The sequence below is a fragment of the Ambystoma mexicanum genome, chromosome 10 (assembly GCF_040938575.1).
Source record: "Ambystoma mexicanum isolate Mex_15411 chromosome 10, UKY_AmexF1_1, whole genome shotgun sequence".
Lineage (NCBI taxonomy): Eukaryota > Metazoa > Chordata > Amphibia > Caudata > Ambystomatidae > Ambystoma > Ambystoma mexicanum.
This window is the reverse complement of record NC_090932.1, coordinates 490,729,209-490,745,209: the sequence shown is the minus strand read 5'-3', so window position 1 is coordinate 490,745,209 and position 16,001 is coordinate 490,729,209.

Sequence of the window (16,001 nt, the reverse complement as noted above, 5' to 3'; positions counted from 1 at the left end):
GCAGTTAGATAGCTTTTGGAGTATTCTAACAGTTTATATTTTTTTAACACAAATTTACTTAAAGGTTTAAATACAGTTTATTTATCAAATTTTGGTTTTAAGAACATCAAATAAGCGTTTGTAAAATTTGCTGGTAATCTCTGCTTTAGAGTAATGGTACTATCATTACATTCAAACCATCCACATTTCTTTTTTATATATGCAGTGTAGTGCCCTGAATTGGTTGTGGCTCCTGCGTGGTAGATTATACCTATTGTTGTGAAGGTTTTCTTACCAAGTGATATTTGACCATGTGTGAATCCAGTCAGCTTGCAGTTGTTTTTGGTACCATCTGCATTGTAACGTAGAAGCATTAGTATTACGTATTTACTATGTGTTTGTATTACTAACGTGGAGCGATTATCTGAATTGCAGGTAGAGCATAATCTACCATGGTTTGCATTTTGTACAAGTTGCTGAAATGGAATGGATTCACAATTTGGTATTGATATATATATGAAGCGTTCATTGGGGATTTCTTCTTGTGTCACATTGTTGCAGAGAGTGCATGTATGTTTCCACATGTATGAAATCTGAAAGATTTCCTTTATAGGTATGTTTTTGTTTTCCAGTACTTGTAGTAAGTACATTAGAAATTCTTGTGGATCTTCCTGTGAGTTTATAGTGAATTTCACCATTCCAGCACAGTAGTCCAATTGTCGTCTTATTCCAAAAACAATATCAGGCCGATTCATGGAATTAATGTGCGCCGAAAAAACGGGGCACGCGTGCGAAAACGTGCGATTCGCAGAGAAATAGCGAAACTGAAAAAGTGTGCGGCGCACGCTGGCGCACAGGTCATCGAACGGCGTGCGATAAGGCCACAGCGAATTCGCACATAGCGCGGCGCACATAACAAAAGTAGGCGGAACATGGGGCGTCACACGCAGAATGGGGAACAACTCGTGAAAATGTGGGCGTCACGGGGGAAGTACAGGAGGCAAGTGCGCAGAACGCCCACACGCTCGCCTACAACACGTATTGAAGGAATCGAATAGGGAAAAACAGCATGCATACGGCCAAAGACGCGCACAGGCCCATACATGTCCGCCACACGAAAGCAGGTGGTAGCGTCCCTGCGCAGGAAAAAAATGTGCGCCAAAGTCCTACACGCGCGAGAAGCCCCACATGCAATTGGGCCTGGGGCAGCGTGTGCGTGTATTTCAGGGGTGCGCGGGAAGTTCCATACGCGATCGGGCCTGGAGGAGCGTGTGCGTGTATTTCAGGGGTGCGCGTGAAGTTCCACACGCGATTGGCCTGGGCGCGTGTATTTCAGGGGTGCGCGAGAAGTTTCTCACACGCGATTGGCCTGGGCGCGTGTATTTCAGGGGCTCGCAGGTGTTTTCACACGCGATCGGGCCTGGGGGAGCGGAGTACGTGTATTCTAGGGGCTCGCGGGTGTTTTTACACACGATCGGGTCTGGGGGAGCGGGGTACGTGTATTTCAGGGGCTCGCGGGTGTTTTCACACGCGATCGGCCTGGGGGAGCGTGTGCGTGTAATTCAGGGGAGCGCGTGAAGTTCCACATGCGATTGGCCTGGGGGAGAGGGGTATGTGTATTCCAGGGGCTTGTGGGTGTTTTTACACACGATCAGGCCTGGGGAAGCGGGGTACGTGTATTTCAGGGGCTCGCGGGTGTTTTCACACGTGATTGGGCCTGGGGGAGCGTGTGCATGTATTTCAGAGGTGCGCGAGAAGTTCCACACGCGATTGGGCTGCGTGCGGGCATTTCAGGGGTGCGCGTGAAGTTTCACACGCGATTGGGCTGCGTGCGGGTATTTCAGAGGTGCGCGCAAAGTTTTACACGCGATCTGGCCTGGGGGAGCGTGTGCGTGTATTTCAGGGGTGCGCGTGAAGTTCGCAACACGCGATTGGCCTGGGGGAGCGGGGTACGTGTATTCCAGGGGCTCGCGGGTGTTTTTACACACAATCGGGCCTGGGGGAGCAGGGTACGTGTATTTCAGGGGCTCACGTGAAGTTTTTCACGCGATCGGGCCTGGGGGGGAGCGGGGTACCACTCACCGTCTGCCTTGCGTGTAGAAGAACGCGTAGCCAACACCCGCTGTGAAGTAATAGCGTGTGAACCCCAACGGATGGAAAACACACGCACCGCACGAAAAGCACGTACAGAGCAGTGTAAAGGCACGCGGGATCTCCAAGCCCTGCCAGGGCAACGCCCGTGCGCGAAACGTCACAGACGCGCTTACGCTGTAAGGGCCTTTGGTCCAATGAAATCGTGTACGCGTGCTGACGCGCTTATGCGCCAAGGCCCTTTCCTCGAATTTCACGCTGACGTGCAGGATTTTCACATGCCAAATCACTCCGTATCAAGCTGGCCACGCGAAAACATACGGAAGACCACGCTCCTGCCCAGAAGGCCGAATTACTGCCCCCCAGTGCCCCGAGCAGCCTCCCACATGCCATCTGCTGCTGCCTGCCTGCCTGCTGCCACCGTGCCCTGCCATTTGGTGCCTGCACATCAGCCATCTGCAGGGGTCCAGTTGCTGTGTCCACCCCTGCCGGAACAGAAAACTCCCGACTCGGATAACATCACTCCACAGCCCAGCCCCAGGACCCAGTTGCCCACCCACTCCTGCCCCTGGGGTTGCCATGTCGGGCACATCAACATCTGGCACCAGTAGCAACCCCCGGCCAGATGGGCAGAGGGGCACCAGCTTCACTGCCACCGAAGTTGGTGTCCTGGTGGAGCAAGTCCTGGGGCAGTATGATGCCCTCTTCGGATCGTCCCGTGCCAACAAGGAAGGACGGGAGAGGATCTGGGCCGACTGTGTGGTTGCCATCAACGCGGAGGGGGTGGCAACCCGCACCATCCAGAAGGTCAAGAAGCGCCGCATGAGTTCCATCCAGGTGAGGGTCTGGAACGCGTACACCCAGCGCTCCACGCCCTGGTCCTTGAGAGGGAGACCCGTCTGGAGTTGAGCGGTAAGTGGCCAAGCATTGCTGTGTGAGACAGGGCATGTTGCACTGTGCTGGTTGTCTGATACTTGCCTGTATGTGTGACATAGGCCATGTACGCATGTATGTGTGCAGGGACATCATGGTAATGCATGTGTGACCAGTAATGTGTGAACCGCACGGTTGTTGCATGTGTATAAATGCGACATGGGGAGCCCTATGCAGATTGTACACATGAGAGCATGGCAGTCTCTGTTCCTGGACATGGGTGGGGGTGAGGGATGGGTGCTGATGCCAGGTACATATATGGTATCCATGTCTGTGTGCCTGACCTGCGTGTCTGTGACTTGTGAATGCCATGGATGCATGACACATGTCTGTGACAATTTACAGATTCACTGATGCAGCCTAGTCATCCTTGTATCCACTGTGATTGGGGTGTACGGGGGGAGATGGATGTGACTGAGGTGAAGTGTGTGCATGTGATAGGCATGACCCATAATGCATGTGAGTTCCATTACATTGTATGTTTCGAGAGTCCATTGGACATGTATGGAAATGTCCATGGCATGCACCATGACTGTCACTGTGTGTGATTTGCCTGGACTGACACATGTGTTGTGGAGGGACATGATGGAAGTGTACTTTGACAGTGGCACTCATCTGCTATTGCTTCCTGTCTAGAGGCCAGAGTACAGTACCCTGATGCTTGTGTTCTATGTCTCCCTCTACGCAGCGGCTAGTGAAGAAGAGGGCGGAGACGGCGCTGTGGAGCAAGGCGGCGGGGATGCCCCCACGGCTGCAGCGGAAGGGGTGGGTGAGCCCCCACAGGGGCCTGCTATGGCGGAAGATGGTGAGAAGCCATCCAGGTTGGTGGTTTCCACAGAGGAGGAGGAGGCCGCCACTGAGGCGCACATGGGGCCTGGTGGGGGCATCCCTGCTGGTGCAAGTGGTGCAGTCCAGGGGCAGGGGCAGGAGGCAGCACAGGTCACCGTGGAGGGGCCTGTGCATGTCGCTGTCCCTGACCCTGTGGGTGCACCACCATGCACCAGCAGGGATGCCCCGTCCCAGGCCCGTCCGCAGGTAGAGGGGATGTCCATGTCATCTGACTCCCCTCCACCTGCGGACGAGGGGACCTCTGGCCATATGGAGAAGGTCCTGATTGGGGTCGCGATGCACACGGCTGTGATTCGTGATGACGTGCGTGCTTCCCAGGAGGAGCACGCACGTCATCACGAAGAGCACCGTGCCGACGTGGCCCAATTGGGATCGTCCATGTTCGGGGGTTTCCTGCATGTGTCGGCCAATCTGGCGGCCCTCTCCTCCTCTGTGGAGACTATACGCCAGTCGTTCTCCTTGCCGTCTTCCGGCCCAGATGCCACCTTGGCCCCCTGTGGACCTGCCCTGACCAATGCAGCCAGCTCGGTGGGGATCCCATCCCTGCCACAGTCGGGAGTCAGAGGTCCAGCAGGGGTGGATGTAACGCTTACCTGGACTCTGCGGGGACACTCACGATGGAACTACGTAACACAGTTCTTCTCAATTGGTGTAGCTCCCAATCCTCCCTTCAACCATACGAATATGCGTTCCTAGGACAAACACAAGAGATTTCTAAGAATTTTGATTAGCTCTTCTATGGAGTTTTAAAACTAATTCTACACTCTCATATAACACTTCAGCTTTTCTAATTACCTCAGGAATTTATGTTGTTAGCTCTCCATCCTGCATCTGTGCAGGGGCGCTAGTTCTGAAGAGGGGAGATGGTGCTGACTAATGTTGCTAGGAAGGAAATTTTCACTAATGTTCAATAGACTAAAAGGTACAGCGCACAAATAATCACTCAACAGATAAGAGTGTGAAACCAAGATAACTGCGCCGGACTGAAGTGACTGGAATTAGGACTGGGAAATATTGGAGTGCCTAAAGTGTGAGAGGAATTCCTACACCCACGCATTCATGGGCACCACAACCGGAAAACGAATTTACCTCAGGAAACACACTCACACAATATGTAAAGAACACACGCCAAACTAAGATTCAAAGCTAAGGAACACTCAGTAGCTAATGAAGCGCCAACCCAGCTCTATACGTTACGCGCAACAAATGCTCAGTGACTGATTACAACGCAACACTGAACCTCACAATATCATAGGAAAGATATGCTGCTTCAGAGGATAAGAGCAAAGATACTTGCAAACAATTTCTGACAGGAAACTCTTGAATTATGGAAGTAGTTCCGTGACTGGAAAATGACGGGGCTAAAGGATTGACCGGAATGAAGTCTGTGACGAGAGTTCCAAACACCGACTGTGGAAGATACTATGACTGGAAATTATAGGAATTGCAGGGAACTCAGGGAAACAATAACGGGCTGAAAAGGGGACCAAAATGACTGAAAGGGAAGTGTAACTAGTGGCGCTGGAACGTGACTGGACCTAAAGCTGAACAGCGGCAAGCGTTGACTGGATTCTTTCCGAACGCAAAGCAGGGAATGATCGAGGGGAGGGGCTTAAATAGGAGGAGCGAGAAAATAACTAGACCTACACTGCGCACTCTATCAGCATAAACCAGGCAGCCTTGTTGAGTGTTGGGAAGTACTGCCCATGCCTAACACTGCCCTGAGTTGCTTTTTCTTAACATCCACGAATGGTAGATGGAAGACCATTCTTTTTGGACGCAATTGTAGGAACCTTTGCTGTGATCATGACAGTGGACACCACAGCAACTGTACCCCAGCAGATGGAGGATGTGCCGGCATCATCAGGCAGGGCACGTGCACGACGGCGTCGGTGGATTCCATCAGCCTGGATGCCGTCGTGCTGGCAGAGGCAGTGGCGTCGGAGGCAGCAGCGGAGTCAACATGGGAGGCATCATGGCTCGGGGCCATCAACATCGGAGGGGCAGGCATCGGCCGGAGGGCAGGAGGACCCAGGACGGGAAGTGTCTTCCGTGTGGCAGCGGTTGGGCCAGCATATAGGTGCGGAGCGGCGGTGGGCGGAAGAGGCGCGGCTCACAATGGTCAGGGCGGAGAACTCCATGCGGAGGGCCCTGAGGCGGGCCGAGTGCCTCAAAGCAATCCGCAGGGGGTTGGAGGAGGAGACGGCGTCGTCCCTGCGGACCCTCGGGGCCATGGAACAGGACCCCCTCCGGGACATCGAACAGGAGTTCGATGATACCCTGGCCCGGAACACCACGGAGTGAGCCGCTGGACTTGCCCGCCGCATTTGTATATAGTTATATAGTTAGTGTTAGGTTTCCTTTAATTTTCTTTTTTATTTGGTTGCGATAGGACAATGCGCCACATTTTTGTATATAGTTCAGTTTTTAGTTAGTTGTCATAGTTAGGTTTCATTTGGTTGGGCTCATGGACCCGGGATTATCTTGTAAATAGTTCTTCAATGGATTCTTTTATTTTTTGGATTTTTTTCATCGCCATGGAGCAATGGTTTTTGTTTATCATTTACACTTGGATTACTTTTCTGACTGTGACTTTGGACACCATTCATTTTGATTGTGCTGTGTGTTTTTTATTTTTTTCATGGACATTCATCTTCTTTTGGTTGTTTTGCTTTGTGGTTTTTCTCATTTCATTTCCATTCAAGTAGATTTTCAATACATTTTTATTTTCATCCTTCAATGTGTCGTATCATCTCATTGCTTTCATGCATGTCATGTTGGGTGTTTTTACATTCACTTGCAGCCATTGTGTGTGACAGACATGTGTTAATTTGCATTATTTACATTGGGTGTGTAACATGTAATTGCCTTTGATATGTGGGTGGATGTGATAGTTGGTTGGGCCTTTTGGCAGGGGAGGATGGCCATTACGGACATGATTGGGGATTGTTGGGACCCAGGCGCAGGGGGGCATGGATGGGACATGGGCGAGGGCCTGGTGGAGGGTGCCCCTGCACTGCTGGGGGGTGGGCGGGGTCCTGGGAGACATGAGTTGGACATGGGTGGGGGCCTGCTGGCAGGTGCCCCACAGCTCTGGGGGGTGGGGGGGTGGGAGACATGGGTGGGGGCCTGCTGGCAGGTGCCCCACAGTGCTGGGGGGTGGGGGTGGTGGGGAACATGAGTTGGACATGGGTGGGGGCCTGCTGGCAGGTGCCCCACAGTGCTGGGGGGTGGGGGAGTGGGAGACATGAGTTGGACATGGGTGGGGGCCTGCTGGCAGGTGCCCCACAGTGCTGGGGGTGGGGGGGTGGGAGACATGGGTGGGGGCCTGCTGGCAGGTGCCCCACAGTGCTGGGGGGTGGGGGTGGTGGGGAACATGAGTTGGATATGGGTGGTGGCCTGCTGGCAGGTGCCCCACAGTGCTGGGGGGTGGGGGGGTGGGGAACATGAGTTGGACATGGGTGGGGGCCTGGTGGAGGGTGCCCCTGGTGGCTGGGGGTGCAGGGGGACATGCGTTGGTGGGCAGTAGTGAAAGTTGACATGTGGGTTGGCTGGGGGGCATGGCCATGGTGGATGGGGTGCCTGCAGGCATGTGCAGGGTAGGCCCCTGTGGTGTGAGCCACCTGCAGGGGCCGTGGAGGGTGTAGAGGGAACACCTGGGAGGACCCACACGTGCAATTCACGTGTGGTGCTTCCCGCGCACCCCTGTAATACACGTACCCTGATGAAATTGCGTGTGAAACTTCCCGCGCACCCCTGTAATACACACGCCCAGGGCAATCGTGTGTGAAACTTCCCGCGCACCCCTGTAATACAGGCGCCCAGGGCAATCGCGTGTGAAACTTCCCACACACCGCTGTAATACACGCGCCCAGGGCAATCGCGTGTGAAACTTCCCGTGCACCCCTGAAATACACGCGCCCAGGGCAATCGTGTGTGGGAGTTCCTGCGCACCCCTGAAATACACGCGCCCAGGCCAATCGCGTGTGGAACTTCCCGCGCACCCCTGAAATACACGCGCCCAGGGCAATCGCGTGTGAAACTTCCCGTGTACCCCTGAAATACACGCACACAGCCCAATCGCGTGTGAAACTTCCCGCGCACCACACGCACGCAGCCCAATCGCGTGTGAAACTTCCCACGCACCCCTGTAATACACGCGCCCAGGGCAATCGCGTGTGAAACTTCCCACGCACCCCTGAAATACACGCGCCCAGGGCAATCGCCTGTGAAACTTCCCGCGCACCCCTGAAATACACGCGCCCAGGGCAATCGCGTGTGGGAGTTCCCGCGCACCCCTGAAATACACGCGCCCAGGCCAATCACGTGTGGAACTTCCCGCGCACCCCTGAAATACACGCGCCCAGGGCAATCGCCTGTGAAACTTCCCGCGCACCCCTGAAATACACGCGCCCAGGGCAATCGCGTGTGGGAGTTCCCGCGCACCCCTGAAATACACGCGCCCAGGCCAATCGCGTGTGGAACTTCCCGCGCACCCCTGAAATACACGCGCCCAGGCCAATCGCGTGTGGAACTTCCCGCGCACCCCTGAAATACACGTGCCCAGGCCAATCGCGTGTGGAACTTCCCGCGCACCACTGAAATACACGCACCCAGGTAATTCACGTGTAGAAGTTCTCACGCACCCCTGAAATAAACGCACACGCTCCCCCTGGCCCCATCGCGTGTGAATCTTCTCGCGCACGCGTGTTCCCGACACCCGTAATACGCGTTCCCCGCTTTTGCTAGTCCGGTAAACTGGTACAGTGTTGGCGCAGCCCTTTGCGATGGTTTTGCGATCTTGATGGCTTTTCCTTGCGCGAGGGCATTCTTGGGGGCGTAACTGGCGCTGCTGCAGGGTCGCTGCTCCACTCTGCGCCATGTCTGCTTTTGGAGGCGAGAATCCATGAATAAGCTGTGCGCGGGAATTGATTTTATCGCACGCGGCTGGTGCAGACATTCGCACGGGCACGCTGTGCGCCAGCCTCGTGCAACACTTTTGAGAGGAATTACATGAATCGGCCTGTATATGTGTTGTCAGGATTGTTTGCTGCATTTCTGTGAAGTACTAACATTTGCAAACACAATGGGTCTGTACTGTGTAAGTAAATGTTGTCAACAATTGGTGGTAATTGAAATAGAATATTCATTGCTACATTTGCATAGCAACTTACACCAACTATATTTGAGAATTTAAATGGTCCAGGTAATTCTGTATCTAACTGCTTTTTTTGGAGTTTGTCTTCCTTCTTTAAAGAAGTACCTGGTTTACTTTCTCTAATTGATTCTTTTTTGTTTGTGGTACTTGATGAAGTACTTTTCTTTTACTCTCTTTGGATGATTTGCAGTGACGTCCTGTTGCATTTCTGTTTGATTTAGTTTTCTTTTACGTTTTAGTTTTTGTGGAACAGAATAATAGGCCGATTCATGTAATTCCTCTCAAAAGTGTCGCACGCGGCTAGCGCACAGCGTGCCCGTGCGAATGTCTGCGCCAGCAGCGTGCGATAAAATCAATTTCCGTGCACAGCGTATTCATGGATTCCCACCTCCAAAATCAGACGTGGCGCAGAGTGGCGCAGCGACCCTGCAGCAGCGCCAGTTACGCCCCCAAGAACGCCCTCGCGCAAGGAAAAGCCATCAAGATCGCAAAACCATCGCAAAGGGCTGCGCCAACCCTGTACCAGTTTACCGGACTGGCAAACAGCAAACGCAAAGCGGGGAATGCGTATTACAGGTGTCGGGAACACGCATGCGTGAGAAGTTACACACGCGACCTGGCCTGGGGGAGCGTGTGCGTGTATTTCAGGGGTGCGCGAGAAGTATTACACGCGAATGGCCTGGGTGCGTGTATTGCAGGGGTGCGCGAGAAGTTCCACACGCGATTGGCCTGGGCGCGTGTATTTCAGGGGCTCGCGGGTGGTTTCACACGCGATCGGGCCTGGGGGAGCGTGTGCGTGTATTTCAGGGGTGCGCGAGAAGTATTACACGCGAATGGCCTGGGTGCGTGTATTTCAGGGGTGCGCGAGAAGTTCCACACGCGATTGGCCTGGGTACGTGTATTTCAGGGACTCGCGGGTGGTTTCACACGCGATCGGGCCTGGGGGAGTGTGTGCGTGTATTTCAGGGGTGCGCGAGAAGTTCCACACGCAATTGGCCTGGGCGCGTGTATTTCAGGGGCTCGCGGGTGGTTTCACACTCGATCAGGCCTGGGGGAGCGTGTGCGTGTATTTCAGGGGTGCGCGAAAAGTTCCACAGGCGATAGGCCTGGGCGCGTGTATTGCAGGGGCTCGCGGGTGGTTTTACACGCGATCGGGCCTGGGGGAGCGGGGTACGTGTATTTCAGGGGTGCGTGAGAAGTACCACACGCGATTGGGCTGGGTGCGGGTATTGCAGGGCTGCGCGGGAAGTTTTACACGCTCGCCTACAACACGTATTCATGGAAACGAACGTGGTCAATCCGGAAACACGTACGCCAGCAGGAAGTAGGCGTACGTCCACCCGCACAGCATAAAAGTGCACGCAAACAACAAACAAGCTCAGACGCCAGGATGAACATACCGTTCCTAGCAGCAGTGGCCGTGGGATACCGCAGGAGGAGGAGGAGGATAGTCCGGGCCAGAATTTTTACACCCAGAACCAGCCTTTTTGGGATGCCTGATGACCATGTGTATGGGAGGTACAGGTTTCCACCTCACATAATACTCGACCTGGTCAGTGAGTGGGAGGATGACCTCACATCAACCACCTTGTGCTCCCAAGCACTCAGCCCGCTGGAGAAGGTCCTCAATGTACTGCACTTCCTGGCCACTGGATCATTTCAGCGGACAAGTGCCATAGTGGGGGGGGTGTCGCAGGCCACGCAGTCACGCTGCCTACACCAGGTCTTGGCCATCATCACTGCACGCCCATCAGTCCGCAGGCACTTATACCTGCCCAGAACACCTGCAGAAAGGCAGGCTGTTGCCCAGGACTTCTACAGGGTGGTACAATTCCCCAAAGTGCTAGGTGCCATTGATTGCACCCATGCAGCTCTACGTCCCCCCAGGGCAACTGAGCACATCTATAGAAACCGCAAGCACTGGCATTCCATCAACGCCCAGGTAGTATGTGATGCCAAGGGAATCATCACCTCAGTATATGCCAACTATCCAGGCTCCACCCACGACAGTTTCATCTACAGAATGTCTACCCTAAACCGGGACATAGAAGCTGGGCGGCATGGCGATACATGGCTGCTCGGTGAGTATAAATGCCACTGCGCATGCATGCATGTCAGATACTGAGTAATGTCACAACCCCACTGATGATACCCATCACCACCTCCCCAGGGGACAGTGCCTACCCTCTCAGCACCCACATGATGACACAAATTCGGAACCCCACCACGCCACCCCAGGTAAGATACAACACAGCCCACATTGCAACGCGGGGCATCGTGGAGCGCACATTCGGAGTGCTCAAGTCACGCTTCCACTCCCTTGACCATTCTGGCGGGCAGCTGTTATACGCTCCCCCAGTAGTGTGCAGGATCATAGTGGCAGCATGTGTCCTGCACAACGTTGCAACACGCCGGGGCCTGGCCGTGGACATGGTGGTGCCCCCACATCCCCAACCACATGCATGCCCACTGCGCATGGGAGGGGAAAGGGCACGGGGTGAGGCAGCCCGTACGCAGCTCATGGCTAATTACTTCACATAAAATCACACCCCTGTGGAGTGCAAACAGCCCTGGCACATACCAGCTGACAATCAATGATGATTGTTACTGACAATTATGATGTGTCAATGGACAGTGAACTGTCACAACCATACCAGCCTGAGATTGTACATCTGGAAGTGTTCCATTGTGTGCTTCCCAACCTACACAAACATCACCAATGCTGTGTTCAAAAGACACACTTCTATGCTGCTAAAATCATTACCCCCTTGCAAGACACAACATGACAACAGTGCCATGTCACCCAACCCCTCCCCAGCACCGCCACCCAACACACCATGGCATGACATGCCATGTGAAAGCAAACAAAGTAAGCCCCCAAAAATGACACGTGTCACAAAGTACAGTGTCCCTAATGGAAACTGGCCACACACAATATGCCGTCATGAATGTAGAAACAACAACACACATGACCAAATACTTACCACAATACAATCGACATAGCATAAACATGACAGTACTAAGGCAAAGGATAGGTAGTCTTACAACATGAGAATGCCAGCACATCCACCACCTCCAACTGTACAGTGTTGTTGCCACGCACATCTGGAAGTCCACTGCTCACAACATGAGCTCCATCTCCAAAGTGGACGGCCTTGTGAAGACATGAGGAATGAACCTGCAACTCAGGAGGGAGACATGGATGCACAAGCACACATCAATACACCATGCAGTGCACAATACAACAACAATATGCACTAGGAATGTATACACAATATTGACTACAGACTGCCCACACAGCTCATGGGAGTCCAACGTCACTGTGTAATTCACTGTCACTTGGGCACACCCTTTGCAAGCCCATGGAAATGGGAAGCAGGAGGGGTGTGTGTCTCACTGACCCAAGAATCTAACCCAAACTCAGGACAAGCCTGCATGTGCCCAACCGGAATACAGTGGATGCCCACGGGAGCCACACAAGGCAACACACTGCAACAAAAAATCAAAAATCAAAAATCAAAAATGGCCATGTGTGGGCCAGGGGGGTGGGGGAAGCCACCCAGGAGGTCCGAGGACAGGGTGCTCACCAACACCCACCTGCGTGAATGTTGCGAAAAAAAACACCTCCATGGGCTCATGGCCTGCACGGCTACTAAATAGTGGGAGATTCACTGCTGGATTCGCTCTCCTCAACATCTGCTGCTGCTGCCACAGGAGGTGGTGGTGCCTTGGGAGGCAGCCCACGCAATGCCCTAGTTTGGTCCTCCATGGCAGCAAGCATGCGGGCCTGGAAGGCATTGTTCTGGAGGGATATGGTGCGGAGATCCCCATGCAACACCCGAGTTGTTGCCCGGACCTCCGCCCGAGATGCCTGCATCTCTGCTGAGAGCGTACGGGTGACGCGCTTCAGCAGCTGTTCCGTCCTGGTGACAGTGGAAGCCTCAAGGTCCACAAGAGTCTGCCTGAAGTGCCGGACCTCTCCCCTCAGGGATTCCCTCTGTCCCTGGGCATCTATAGAAATTGATTCCCTCAGATTGTCCAGGGCCGCCTGTCTGTCCCTGTTGGACACCAACATGTCCTCCCTGACTGATTGGCAAATGGAGTCTGTTGCCTGCTGTAGTAGCTCCATCTGCCTTTCTGGGGGGCAATGGAAGTGGCCACCCTCTCCATGGCTTGAGCAATCATTTCGGATGATGCTACCTATTGGTTGGCCATACCGTAAATGGATTGCTCCCATGCGGTATTGCCTGGTGGCGGACGGCCACCGCGTTGGCGGGCACCACACCTGTCTGGGGCAAGGCGAACTGCGCCTTGCTGTGTCGGCACTGCCTGAGGCTGCAGGACTGCATTTCCCCTCTGAACTGCTGGCCCAGGAACAGGATCAGATGTTGCGGAGTGTGGCCCTGCATCCGTAACCACCATAGGCGCACCTACCAACACTGACATCCCCATAGTGGGCTCTACCCCTGGTGCAGGTGGGTCGGACAGAACAGTATCCCTTCCATGAACACATACCTGCGAATCCACATAGGCCTCATCCGAATCAACACCTGAAAAGAGTTCTGGGGAGGTGCAGCCAGGGACACCCCGGGACAGTATGGCCTGCATCAAGAGAGGGTTCTCCCCCACCACCAAACCACGTCCCCCACTGGTGCCTGGTCGTGCTTCAGATCCCTCCTGGGCCTGCACCATCTCCTCCCCCTCAACAGCATCAGTTGCATCATCCTCTGCAAAAACAGGAAAGACAAAAAATGGAAACAGGCATTAGCACCATGGCACGCTATTAGGCCAGACAAGCTACAGTACCAGTACTTGATTTACACATGTCCCACATGACTATAACCCTCCCATGCATGCACTGTCCATGAGTTGGAAGGGGAGGAAAATGTCAGACACTGATGACACCAAGATGGGAGAGCAACACATCAGCTGCATGCTGGCTAGCAGTGCCATCACACATTGGCCTGTGAGTGGCATGTCCAATACACATACATGACACATGCCATCACACAGATGGCATGTACCATGGGCATGTCATATATGTGACAATGGGGCAGAGTGATGCGCAGTAGAACCAGGTGAATTCCTACAATCAGCCTGAATTAACACAGCTAAATACGGAACAATGTGGTAGCAAGATGCCACTTCAAGGGCAACTGGCGCAATGTAGTGCAAAAAGCCTACTGTGGCCAGAAGGGATACTGTAATACCCAAATCCCGGGGCGCAGAATGCATTGGATGAAGCACATGGGTGGGACAAAACACTCAAGCACACACACCCAGACCTGGCACTCAACCAGATCCCCTGCCACAAACTACATACACATGGATCACACACATGCATGTGCACTCACCTGTCAATGCCTCGTAATCTGGCAGTTCTCCCACACCTTGGATCTGCTCCTGTGTGACGTAGGTCCCAGCAACATGCTCATGTAGAGTGAGTTCTATGTCCTCTTGTGGAGACCCACCTCCAGTCACCAGAGTTGCGGCATGACTTGAGGCCAGCTTTTTCTTTGCCCTACGCTTAAGGTCGTTCCAGCGCTTGTAGCACTCAACAGCTGTGCGCCTCATAAACCCAAGGGCACTTATGCTGTCCGCGATGGACTGCCAGTGTGCCTGACGTCGAGCAGGTGTAATCCTACACCCTGAAGTGACCAAAATTTCGGCGTCATGTTCGGACACATACTGCACAAGTGCATCCAGTTCAGCATCATTGAAGCTAGGCTTCCTTGGCTTGCCGGACCGTGTAGCCGTGTCGGGGTCATCAGCCTGTACTGGATGAGCACTCTTCCTCTTTCTTTTTGTGGGTGGTGGGGATCCAGAGTGCCCTACGCCGCTCTGGACACTAGAGGCAGGAGCACCGGTGGACTGTGTAGTAGTAGTGTGCAATGGCACACTGACCACATGACTTTCTGCAAGCATTAGCTGAAGTGTGATGATGGCAGGGGGAACCTCAGTCTGATGTACCGGGACCAACACTGTCCTTGCTGGGGGAGTCAGAGCTGGGGTGGACGGAGCTGCAGCTGCCCCTGCAGCCTCCCCACCCCGCCTACTCGGGGCAGAAGATGACATGGCTGCCCCTGTACCATGTGGCCTGGTGACACTGGCTTGCGCCGCCACCCGTGGCCTAGACTTGGCGACCTGGAAGTCAGCCTGGGAGTCACCCTGTGCTAGGTCAGGTGCCACAACGGGCTGGTCCAACAAGGGCTGAGCAGGGATGGTGTCAGCCACGTTTCCCTCAACCATGGGGGGGTGTGTCCCTGACTGGTCCTCCACAAGTGGGGGGTTTGGGGGAGTCTGCAAATCCTGGCCACGTCCCCTACCGCGCCCACCACGCCCACCTCTTGAGGCTCGGCCACCTTTGCCACTCTTACCACTTGCTCGCCTCCCAGCCATGGCACTGATGGAGTTGTGCGTATGGGAGTTGCAGTGGACAATTGTCCTGGGCAATTGGGGGTCAAAGGGGTAGGGTACTAGATGGAATTCGTACCCAAGTGCTCTAGCAAGGCTGTATGTAACCCCTGGGGAAAGATGACGGATCACGCAACGCACAGGCACCCCTAAAACAGAAAATGACGTGCACGCGACCCCTCGTAGACCACGTGCGTGGGAAAAGGAACCTGCACTACTCTCTGGCACCCAGAAACACAAAAATGAACGTATGCGTGTCACACGCAGCCTACAATGACCTCTGAAGGGGTACGCTACACACGGGGCTAGCAAAGTTGGTAAATACGTGCGCGACCCACCGTCTGCCTGGGAAAAGAGCGTGAAAAATACGCGCGTGTGAGTGTTGGCAACACCCCCGCCAAAAGAAGAATTGTACACTGTCTGAGGAGACAGGACAAAAGGAGAAGTCAACGCTGTTTGAGGAAACAGGTTGAAGAGAAAATCAGAAAAATACTGACAGAGGTAACAGGGAGTACGAACTAGAAACGCTGTGAAGTAAATCGCGTGTGAACCGACAAGAAGTACAGATTTCACCCAC